We start from the raw sequence: 9,760 nt of genomic DNA, 5'->3' as shown, positions 1-9,760 counted from the left end.
CACCCCCTTCTCTGCCTGCATTCTCTTTGTTTGTTTTTTTGGGGGTCCGGTCATGGGGCCTGAACTCTGGGCCTGGGCGCTGTCCCTCAGCTCTTCAGCTCAAGGCTAGCGCTCTACCACTTGAGCCACAGTGCCACTTCTGGCTTTTTCTGCTTATGTGGTGCTGAGGAATCGAACCCAGGGCCTCAGGCATGCAAGGCAAGCACTCTACCACTGAGCCACCTTCCCAGCCCTGCCTGCATTCTCTTAAGCAACCTCTGACCTCAACTCACCTCATCAGGAAGTGGGTTTGGTGGGCAACTCTGCATCAAAAAATGTACCCACAATGCCCTTATCAGACCAATAGATCAACAAATCTTTTTTTGCTTGAACTCTGGGCCTGGGCACTGTCCCTCAGCTCTTCAGTTCAAGGCTAGCACTCTACCACTTGAGCTACAGCACCACTTCTAGTTTTCTAGTGGTTTATTGGAGATAAAGAGTCTCACGGACATTCTTGTCCAGTCTGGCTTTGAACTGCCATCCTCAGATCTCAGCCTCCTGGGTAGCTAGGATGACAGGCGTGAGCCACAGGCGCCTGGCCTCAGTTAACAAGTCTTTAGTATAATCTAGTTGTTACTGTTGAAAGTTCCTTGATTGTCTCCTGACTTTTTAGAGTTAGCTTGATGACAAAGTCCATGGCTTAACAACAAGTCTCGTCTCTGTGAGAGTTTCACCGCTCTCTCCCGCTCTCTTCTCTCATTCCTTCCTCTTCCTTCCCCTGCCCTCCGCCAGCACGCACCATTCCTTTGTTGAGGAATCCAGTCTACTTGTCCTGTAGAATTTTCTATATTCTGCATTTTGCTGGCTTTGTGTACTTTAATGAGCTCCTTGGTGCTGGAGATGCCTGTAAGCTTTGATTAGACTTCACTAACGAGGATGGTGGTGGCGGTGGTGGTGATAGTGGTGTTGATAGAGATGATAATGATCATCTTCGTGTTCATGGGTGGTGGTGATTGTGGTGGTGGTGGTGATGGTTGTGATGATGATACTGGTTATGGTGATGATAGTGATGATCGTGGTGGTGATTGTGGTGGTGCTGTGGTGGTAGTGGTAGTGATGATAGTGGTGATTGTGGTAGTGATGGTCGTAGAAGTGGTGATGGTGGTGATTGTGGTAGTGATGGTCGTAGAAGTGGTGCTGTGGTGATTGTGGTAGTGATGGTCGTAGAAGTGGTGATGGTGGTGGTAATCGGCAGTGGTGGTGGTTACAGTGACGATCGTGGTGAGATACCCTCTCTGCTGGTGTGTCCTTGCACCAGTGTTCGGCTGCTCTCTGTGCAGCAGTTCTGCAGTCTGCATGTGGTCTCCTTCCTGGCTGCGGCATCCCTCGGGGATTAGTGTCCGGTGTGGTCTCTCATGGGGGCCAGGTCTGTTTCCCGCCCTCCCCCCGTGGCTCTGTCGCCATGGGCGAGTTCCTGTGTGGTTGGTTGGGACCACACCAGCGTCTTCTCAGCTCTCCTGACTGGCCCACAATCAACAACCCACTGTGGCCTCAGGTCTGGTCCGGTCCGTGAGGCAAAGTAGGCTGCCTGGGGTCATCGAGTCTGGGATAAAGAGCAGTGTGGGGAGGGGCTGGGCTGCTCCACCTACCGGGGGTCAAGGAAAGTGAACCCTGTGTCCTGAGATGCCCTGAATTTCCTGTCTTCCTGTCCCTACCTGCTTGGCCCACTCAGACCACAGCTTACCTTCTCTCCTGCAAGCCTGGCTGACAGAAAACAGGGACAGAGAAGATGGGCTTTGGCGGGGGGTGGGGGGGTGGGGGGGGAGGAGAGAGGTGAGGGGTGATAAGAAAAAGGAGTTACTCAGAAAGTGAGCCTTAGGCAGTTTTCCAGTCCTGTGGCCGTTGTCAAGGGGAGAGGTGGGTCTTTCCTCGCTCCGTGGTGATGGGGTGGGCGTTGGGCACGGTGTGGCCACAGTTCACAGGATGTGGTCCTTGCCACCCAGGCTGGCCACGGACAGGCTAAGTGGACCTGACATTTTGTCCATGGAACTTAAGTCTCAGCCAGCTGGCAGTGCCCTGCACAGTGCTCTCCACCAAAAATGCCAGGGCCACGGCGTGCCAGGAGGGCCGGAGAGGGCCGGCTCTGGGCATCTTAGTCATCCTGCACCCGTGAATCATGTTCCTGGCACCTCCAGGCTAAGCGGCCGTTTGTCAAAGCTATGGGAGCAAGCGGACCCTGAGCTGGCCAGCTGCCCCAGGCCCAGCCCTGAGTCAGGAGCCGGGCGGCCCTGAGGGCTCTGCTGACCAAGCAGGCAGCCGGTCAGGCTGTGAGGCTGCCTGCCCGCGGAGCGCAGCGAGAGGCGGGCAGGGCCGCCGCGGGGGCCTGGTCTACAGCCAGCCAGCACCCCGGAAGGCGGGGCTTGCTCCCTCGCGCCCCGGCTGACTGCTCCTTCTCCTCTTCTGTTATTTATACATCGACTTTATGTTTTTTATGTAACTGAAAATGGATCAGAAAGTAATGATTCCCACGTTGCCTCCCTCTCCCATGTCCCTGTCACTCTTGATTTGATGGGACACTCGGCACAGTACCTGTACACTCCCAGACACTAAGTCCACGGTGACCCAGTACTGCACACTCTCAGGAACTAAACCCTCACTTTCCACGGATTCGTGCTGTGGTGGGACAGGTGTGTCAGGGTTGCACAGAGCATGGCTGCCCTAACTCTCCTGTGCACCACCAGGCTTGCCTCTCCTGCCCTGCCTGCCATCTCCGTGGCCTGCCTTTTCGAGACATCACTCTGCGCTGGCAGCCTGCTCTTTCCAAATAACTCCCTGTGTGCTCATCCCAGCTCCGCGCAGGACGCTTGTCCTTGAGTCCAAAATCCAGCCTGGCTTTCCCTTCAGCCTGACCCTGTCTTAGGGACCCAGGACCTCCATGGGACGAGGGGAAAGGAGTCAGATGATCCAGGGGGTAGATGGGGGGCTGAGGAGGGGCCTTAAACTCCCATTAGGACAGATCAGGAAAGCTTTCTGGGCTTGTGTCCCCCACCCAGGCCCGCGCCCCCTCCCCAGGCCCGCGCCCCCTTCCCCCCCCCCCCGCGTCCTCCCCACCTCTGCACCTCCTCCCGGGCGGCTGCAGAGAGCAAGCTCACGTGGGCATCTGGCGGTTGTTCTCGGCCCTTCCAAGGAGGGGCGGGGCCGAGGCCCGCGGACGGCCTGTCACCGCAGCCTCTCTGCGGTGAGCGTGCCAGGCAGGTGTGCGCGTGTGCGCTCGTGGTGTTTTTGCGGGCACGGGCCGCGCGTGCCGGGGAGACAGGCCGTGGGCGCGTGGGCGACCTCGGGCGACCTCTCCGCCTGCCCTGCGCCCCCTCCCGTGGTGGGGTGGGGCCCATCCGCCTCTGGAGCCCGGCCTGGCCGCAGAGGTCTCGGCTGGCTGTGGGGCCTGCGCTGGGCAGAGGCTCAGCGGAACCACTCATGGGGTGGCTGTGATCCACGACTGCCCAGAGAACTGCGGGTGGAGTCGCCCACACCTGCCCGTGCGACGTGGACGCGCAGACGTGGACGCGCCGACGTGCCCGTGCTGACGTGGATGCACCGACGTGGACAAGCCGACGTGCCCGTGCTGACGTGGACGTGCAGACATGGATGCGCAGATGTGCCCCTGCTGACGTGGACGCGCAGACGTGGTCGCGCCGACGTGGCCATGTTGACGTGGATGCGCCGACGTGGACAAGCAGACGTGCCCGTGCTGACATGGATTGCTGACGTGGACGCGCAGACGTGGACGCACAGATGTGGACTGCAGACGTGCCCCTGCTGATGTGGACGCGCAGACGTGGACCGCCGGCGTGGACGCTGTGAAGAGCCCAGGTCTCCTCCTGGCCCCTCTTTCCTGACCCACGGCCTGCTCCTGCCTCCACACGGGCCTCAGAGGTCCGGCTTCTGGCCTCCCCTCTCCTCCCCTCTCCTCCCTGCTTCCCACTCACCCCGCCGTGGATGGGGCTCTGGGCCAGGCCCCTGCCGAGGAAACAAACAGTGATCCACAGGCCGGGCCTGGACAGGCCCGGAGCACCAACAGACAGCGCTGGACTCAAGCCGCTCTCGGTGAGACTTGTTACGGGAGACACGCTCCGCGGAGCTCCCGCCCCTCTGTGGGATCCACGGAGCTCCCGCCCCTCTGTGGGAGGTCAACCTGCTCCCTGGACCATTGTCACTTTTGTCAGAAGGGGCCTGGCCCAGCGCCCCCATCCGTGGTGATGGGTGCTGTGGGGTCTCAGGGTGGGGGTGTGAGGCCCGAAGCCTGGCCTCGTGAGGACGGGGTGGGAGGCAGGTGAGGTCCGTCACCTGTCCCGTCTCGGGCCGAAGCCAAGACACGCAGAAGGACGCCGCGAACAGCACTGGGCAGACATGGGTCTCAGGGGCTGCGGTTTACCGAGCCCAGCCGTCGTCACCCGCTCTGGGGAGGCCCCGCCATCCGGTGGGTGACCCCGAGGGCTGCATGCCCCCTTGTAACTGAATAGACTGTCCTCCGAGACAGGCGGGCAAAGGTGGGGGGTGGAAAATGGGGGGGGATGGGAAATGCGAGGAGGGGGGAGCAGGAGGAAGCCAGCTCCTCCCTCTTGCCATGAATGTGGTGATGCTTCCTCTGCCCGAGGGGTCCTAACCCCCCTCAGTGCCCCCGTGTGCCCCACTCCTGGCTTCCGCTGAGGCATGGCGTGGGAGCCCTGGTGGAGACAGGGGCGGAGGGATGCAGTTAAGAGCCGTGTCCCACAGAATCCCTAGGGGCTCCCGTTATGTCCCCACTGTCCCAGCCCAGGGACCCTCATGCCCCGCGGCTGCCCCCACCGAGCCTGCATCCTGGGTGTCGTAGTCCTTTTCCTTCTAGGGCCCTGTCTGAGTTTGAAATGTATGAATCAAAACGACTAGCACGATCAGAGACCAGGAGTGGAGTGGAGGGCAGGGCTCCCGCGGCCGGCTGCCGACAGCACCCGCTGGCCTCCTGCGCTCCCCAATCAAGCTTGGACCGGCCAGTCTCCGGGGCCCCTGGGTGTTGCCGACACAGGCCTTGGGAAGCTCGCTGGTATGTCCCCTCAGGGAGAGCAGAGACCCTGAGATTCTTAATTCTACTGCCACCGTGCTGTGTGGGCCCAGGGACAGCAGCCCACTCCTGAGGAGAACTTAACCCATGGCCTTGGCACCATGGCCTTCCCCGAGGGGGAGGACTTGATTCAGGTCAGTGGCTTTGCAGGGTGGGGGAGAGGCTGGGCTGGACTCTGAAGACAAAGGAAAAGAGGGGTTTGCAGCTCGGGAGGGGAGAGGGAGTGGATGACAAGTCACCAAGCTCACATCACCTGTTGTCACAGGTTGCCTGCTATGGGCTGGAAGTTTGTACCTTGTCACCCAAGCCAGGGTCTCGGACAGATGGGTACAATAGCTACCCCAGGGCGGAGCCTGGGCGCAGCACAGACTTGGAAAGGGACAGAGCCCCGCGCTGCTGCTGCCTCCTTCAGCCCCTGGAAGCCGAGGCCCTCTCTCTGTGCCGCGGACAGTCTGATACTCGGGTCTCACCTGCAGCGGCTCTGTTTGGAGTCCTGGAGCTTCGCCACCTTCCCTTTCCCATTAGAAGCTTCTTTGATTTCAGAAATCCTCTTTATAAGAGCGTGAGTTGGTTTTGAAGCGGGGAGCGCGGCTCATTTGGCAAATGGCAAAGATGAGTTCCGTGGGGCTGGTCGGGATAGCAGGAGCGAAGGCAGTCACGTGACAGCAGGCGAGGGGAGGAACAGCTGCGTCCGGGGCCTGGGGTGCACCGCCTGGCCGTGGGTGCAGGGACGCGCCGCTCGGGGGCCTCTGGGGGACGGTGGTATGTGGCAGGTGATGGAACACAGAGCGGATACGGGGCTGTGCAATCAGGCTGCGTTTGACCATTTATGGAGTCCTGAATGAGAAAGCTGTGCAGACAGTGTTGATGACACCCTGGCTCTACCATAAAGAAGAGTCAGGTGGCTCGCTCACAGCCGGCTCCGGGCAGGCCAGGGTCAGAGCGCTTGGCCCAGTGTCTTTGAGGTTTCTCTGTGTTAAGTAAGCACCCTGCTGGCCCTGCGTGTGGGCTGGGCACTGAGCCTCCCAGTTCACACGATTGCTTCAAGTTACTTGTCATTACCACTCACTACAGAGCATGTGACACTTGGTCTCGGTTACACAGCCGGAGAAACCTAATCTCACAGAGGAGAAGAGCTGAGATAGGTTGATTTTATTTTCGTGCCAGTGCTGAGCCTGGGCCTGGGTGCGGTCCCTGAAGCTCTTCAGCTCAAGGCGAGGGCTCTACCACTTGAGCCACAGCTCCACTTCAAGCTGTTCGGTGGATAATTAGAAATAAAAATCTCACAGACTTTCAAAGCTGGCTTTGAACCTCTGTCCCCAGATTTCAGTGTTGTTCTTAGCAGAGCCTCTGTCGGAGGCACAACCGTGTGGGCACAGATGGCGTGGGGTCTGCGGGGATGGGGGGAATTGTCCACAGGGGACAAGCCATGCTCACAAGAGTGAGGGTATGCGTGGTGGGGGTCATGTCCGTGGTGTGAGGGCCCTGGCCAAGGGAGGGGGTCATATGGGTGGGTGGGGACCACGTCTTTGAGTGAGGGACAAAGCTGTGGGGGCCATGTCCGTGGGGGTGGACATACCCATGGGGGACCACAGCAGACCCCTGCTCTCAGAGGCCTGTGGGGTTCATCCACAGCCCTCCACAGGAAGTCCCTCTGCCTCCCTGCAGGCTCTGGGGACTCTGCTTGACACCCACACATCCTGGGCTTGCATGGGGAGCTGCTGGCTGCATGGAAGACCATCCTTTTTTGTTGTTGTTGTTGGTTGTGGGGTTGAACTCGGGGCCTGGGCACTGGCTCTATGCTCTTCAGCTCAAGGCGAGAGCTCTACTGCTTGAGTCACAGCGCTATTTCTGGTTTTCTGGTGGTTAATTGGAGATAAGAGTCTCACGGACTTTCCTGCTCAGGCTGGCTTTGAACTGTGATCCTCAGATCTCAGCCTCCTGAGTAGCTAGGATGACAGGTGTGAGCCACCAGCGCCCGGCTTAGAGGACCATCCTTTAAAACCGTGTAACCCAGGCGCTGGGAGAGGCAGGCCCTGCTTCGACTCCACACACCTGTGCGTGCTGCGCTGTCACCACCATGCCGTTCACTGTTTCCAGGGAGAGAATGCCCTGGCAAGACCAGCGTGCTGCTAATGCTGGGGACAATGAGCTCACATCCTGGGGCGGTGACGACAGGCAGGCTGGCCTTTGAGCTGTGTCTCTTTGCTCTCGGGCATTTCTTTTGCCCCTTTTTATTGAGGGATCTGTGTGCTGCTCTGTGGTGATCTGGCCCTTCATGGAGGAGCTGCTGCTCCAAGCACTCATTGTTGGTCTGAGAGGACAAGGCCGCCCTGTGGCCTCAATGTCTGGCTCCTGCCCCTGGTGGGAAAGCTGCGGGGCCCCGTGTGCCCCACTTTGTGGGCGCGTTGTCCCCAGGCTGTGGCTCTGGTAACCAGGAACTTAGAGACGACTGTTGGAAATGGGCGAGGGACAGCCCGCTCACCAGCCAACCCTTTCGGGCCCTCCTGGCCCCGACTCCAAGCTGCCCTGGCCGCTGCTTTCATAGAACTGAGAGGAGTAGTCCCCAGCGAATCCAGTCAGGAGCCCAGCAGCAGGAGCATCTGGCTGCTCCGTGGGTTTGGCCCTTGGTGGAATAGCACGCGGTAGGGAGGAAGGAGCCTGTGCAGGGAGGCAGGTCTCGTGGAAGCCATGCTGGGTGAAGGCGCCGGTGCGGGAGGCTTGGCACCCATCTCATGCTTTAATTTGTGCAACGCCTGAAGTCTAGCATCGCGAATTGCTGCATGGTTTGGGGATTCATACACGCGTGGTGAAGACAAGCACGTGACACACTTCAGAGGAGGGAGGGGCTGAACTGTGTGTGTGGTGTGAGTGTGTGTGTGGGGTCTGTAACCAAGTAGTTCCCTGCCCGGCCCCCTCAAGGGAGCCCGGGTCAGGATACAAACGGAGCCAGCTGGCTCCACGGGTCACAGGAGGGGGCCTGTCTGTTGCAGGAGCCCGCAACTGCCCCCTCTCAGTGTCCCACGTGCAGTCACGGATGTGCCGGGGCGCCGCACGGCGGTGAGGCACAGTAGGGCTCAGGCTGGCCACTCAGGATCCCTGGGTGTCCTGTTGCTCGGAGACAGCACCCTCTCTTTCCACTGTACCCTCCGATCTCCTTCTGCTCTCGGTGGCCCGGCCGTGGGGGGGGAGGGGAGCGGCCCCACGCCCTCCCGCCCACAGCCGTCTGATTAAAGACATCATAGCGTCTGGCGGCCAGCTCTCTGGGTCTCCGCATCCGGGTCCAAGGCTGTTACCGGCTGCTTCCTCACCCCGTGGGGGCTTCCCAAGCTCTCTCGTCCCCACCACCGCCCTGGCCCTACTCCAGGACGCCCCTGGCCATACAGGGCTGGGGAAAGCACTCCTGTCCACCCCCTCCGTTCTTCCCAAGACCCCGGCCTGCCCGGGGGAGCCCTATCTTGGGGGTTGCCTGTGGCCCCAGGAGCCACCTCACTGGGAAGTGGGGGCTCAGGTCCCTGCTCTGCTTCTGGGAGATGACCCCTGGACAGCGCACAGGGCAGGGCCCGGGCATGCAGAGAAAGGGCTGGGCGAGCGGCTCTTTCCCTAACAATAGTGGCGTGTGTGTGTGTGTGTGTGTGTGTGTGTGTGTGTGTGTGTGTGTGTGTGTGGCCTCCGTCTGGAGAAGTTATAATGACAAGGAAAGCATTCACGGGCTGGATTCCAAAGTCTCCCTGGGGGAGGGCGGGAGCTGAGTCACAGGCCAGGGCGGCGGGGGCGGGATCGGATGACAGGTGAGGAAGCTTCCGGAGGGGCGGGCAGGGGGGCAGGCTGGCGCTCGGGGTGGACTGAGTGGAGGGGGACCATGCGGGTCTCGGGTCCCGGCAGCACTGTCTGGCTGGCCCGGGTGGCAGCTCTGGTATGAGCTGGAGTCAGGCTGGGCTGGGTGCTCAGATGGTGAACCCCACCCACCGAGCCCAGGGCCTCCCGTGTCCCTCTGCTGGCGTGGCGGGCGGTCCCACAGCCTTCATCTCCAGGCATGGAGCGGGGGGCTCTCCCAGGGTGCAAACCCCGAGGCCCTGCTCGCTCTGCCGGCCTCACCTTTCCTGTGTTTACTCTGGTTTTGGGTTTCTGACACAGGGCCTCTAAGCAGCCCGAGCTGGGCCACCTTTAGCCTCAGCCACCCTAGTGCTACTTTAAATAAAGCATGAGGCACGGTAGGCCAAAGACCAGGAGGCGGCCGTCAGTGGTATGATAACCAGCTGGACTGACAGGACCCAGAAGAGGAGGCCGGCCCCCCACCCGCTTCACTCCCACAAGACCACACAAGGGGTTGGCTTGGCTGGAGAGCATGAGCAGGAGGCTGGCAGGGACTTCCGAGGTCTGTGAGAGGCAGGCAGCCGGCTGAGGCTGGATTAGGGCATGGACACAGTCCCTGCTGTGTCCTGGGGTGCGGGGTGGGGGGCTCCTGCCTGTTGTCCCAGCCCTCGGGAGGTTGAGGCAGGAAGATCATCGGCTGGAGGCCATCCTGAGTTCCACAGGGAAGCCCGGTCTCAGCAAATGAGCACTGCGCTCACCCTGTCCTCAGCCCAGCTACTCAAGAGCTGAGACCCAAGGAGCGGGGGCAGGAAAGTCCTCGAGACTCTTACCTACCAGTAATCAGCAAAAGGCTGGTCTTAGAGGTGT

Source organism: Dipodomys merriami, unplaced genomic scaffold (assembly GCF_024711535.1).
Source record: "Dipodomys merriami isolate MVZ:Mamm:240054 unplaced genomic scaffold, mDipMer1.0.p SCAF_2, whole genome shotgun sequence".
Taxonomy (NCBI): domain Eukaryota; kingdom Metazoa; phylum Chordata; class Mammalia; order Rodentia; family Heteromyidae; genus Dipodomys; species Dipodomys merriami.
Note: the sequence above shows the minus strand (reverse complement) of the source record.